Raw genomic sequence first — 2,212 nt, 5'->3', positions numbered from 1 at the left:
TGTCAGGGCTGCCGGGATGCCCGGTGGTGACATGGGCTCGTGCCGGGCAGTCCCTGAGGTGGCCTCGGCCCTGCCGAGACGGGCACGATGCAAACACAGACCCCACCGGCCACGAGGAGTTCATGAGCGCCGCGTAGCTGGTGACTAATCCGCAGCACATAACAGGGTTGTCCCCTGGACAGGGGAGATGACAATCCCGCGCTCCCGCGGTACTTACACCGATTTCAAACCTCGTTTGTCCTTACAGCATCATTAAAAATGAGTCCTGCGTGAATCGGCGGCTCGGCCGGGTGTCGGGGGGACGGTTGCCCTCATAGGCAGGGCACCAGCGGAGGGGCTGGGGGATGCAGGGATGATGCTGGGGGGCTGCTGGGAGCAAGGGGGAGGAAAAGGCAGACCCTGGCAGGGAGAAGGAAGCGGGTCCTGAGGTTTGGCACCAGCACCAAAGAGCCCGAGAGCTCTCACCTGCAAAAGCCGGGGAAGACTCAGCCGGGGTCCAGCTGCGCCCAGCGTGGCCAGTGAAAGCGGGGTCTGGCTGGGGAAGGGATGGAGGGGCTGGAAAGGAAGGAGGAGAGGGGCAGGAGCTTCCCCGTATCCCCAAATACATGATGTCCTCTCCCGAGGTGGCCTGAGGATCCAGAGGGGATGTCCCCGCGAGGTGATACAGCCCAGCAGGGCTGGTGGAGGTCCTGTGCCAGTGACCTCCGGCCAGGGCCACTTGCGGGAAGTCACCCAGCAATTATGTCCCCTGGGCTAATTAACCCTTGAGGCCGTGACTCCCCACTGACCTCCTCAGGTGGCGTTGAACCCTTTGTATGCTGCCGCTGCTCTGCAGGGCTGAGTAATGGCAGGAGAAGGGCAATAGGGGTTAAATCCATCGGCGCGGGTTGTTGGGCTCTAATTGCTTTATTCTCTACTTGCCTGCAAAAAGCCGGTCTGGGGTCAGCAGCCCTCATCACATGAGGATTAAAACGCTCAAGTGAGTTCATACCAGGGCTGGGTATGCTCCTTATACCCCTGTTTTTCCCGGCCGGGTGCCACGGGGAGCTCCTGGCAGAGAGGGGGGGTGTCTGCGCTCAGTGTCTGAAGGCACAAGGGCTGTCCTGAATGCGTTGCCTCTGGGAGACAGGAAAGTGTTTTCCTTGGCGTGTCAGTGCCTCCAGCCTGCAGATCTAGTACCCTCCTTTCTCTCCCCAAAATTCAGATTTTAAAAAAGAAAAGAAGGCATCTGCATTACAGCTTGCTGCTAAATGTCAGGGCACAGTCATAGAGAGAAATGTTCTCCAGAGCATCTAAGGAATGGGAGGGGAACTCAGGGAGGATTTAGGAGCTGAAGTTATCGAATGCAAGTGTAGGCATGTAAGAACCGGGGTCCCATCAGGAGTCAATGAGACATGGCTCCCCGAGCCAAGCGAGGGCTGTAGAAAGTCATGCCCAGCTGCCTGAGGTTCCCCCGAGAGCTGGGAAAACTCATTGCGTGTTCTCCTCTAGATGGTTTTCCATCAGCTAAAGCAGTTTGTTTGGGAACTGTTCGGAACTGGATGGCAGGGCTGGGCACGGGGGAGTGCTGGCTTTGCCTCCTGTGTCCCCGTGCCGGGCTTGAAATACAGGGAGAGGAGGAGCTTTGTCGGGCTGAGTTGGTGATCCCTGTAGCCAGGCTTAAAAGCACTTCCCATCGTAAATGCTTTGCTGTAACTCCGGGTAAGGGGAGCTGAATGTCCTCTTCTACTGCCTCATTTGGCTTGCGGCTGCTGCTCTTCCTCCCGAAGCATCCAAACAGCCTTGGTGAGACAGCACCTCTGGACCGCGTTTCACCCTGGGCAGGGACGTACGGCCCCTGTCTGGTCACCCCGATCCATCTCAGCCATGGGGCTGTCAGATACGTTGGCAAACGCGTGGAGACGAGACCCTCGACCGGCAGAAATCGCCGCCGAGCTCCGTGCGGCTCGACCCGTTTGCACCATCGCGGTGGTTCTCTTGCGACCCAAGGGCAAAGCGGGGAGGGTCCGAGCAAGGCTGCCCAGCAGCCCCCCTCCCTGGGGCTCCCCCCGCTCCCCCCCTGCGCTTTCCCGGCCCCCGCCGAACAGATGGTGCCGATTTTCGCAAGGGGGAGCGGAGGAAACAAAGCCCAGAGCGATGGGAGGCTGCAGCCTGTCTCCCAAACGCAGCCCGGGGGATGACATCTGTGGGGACGGGCTGATGCATGGGGGGG

Source organism: Charadrius vociferus, unplaced genomic scaffold, assembly GCF_000708025.1.
Source record: "Charadrius vociferus isolate BGI_N301 unplaced genomic scaffold, ASM70802v2 scaffold776, whole genome shotgun sequence".
Lineage (NCBI taxonomy): Eukaryota > Metazoa > Chordata > Aves > Charadriiformes > Charadriidae > Charadrius > Charadrius vociferus.
Note: the sequence above shows the minus strand (reverse complement) of the source record.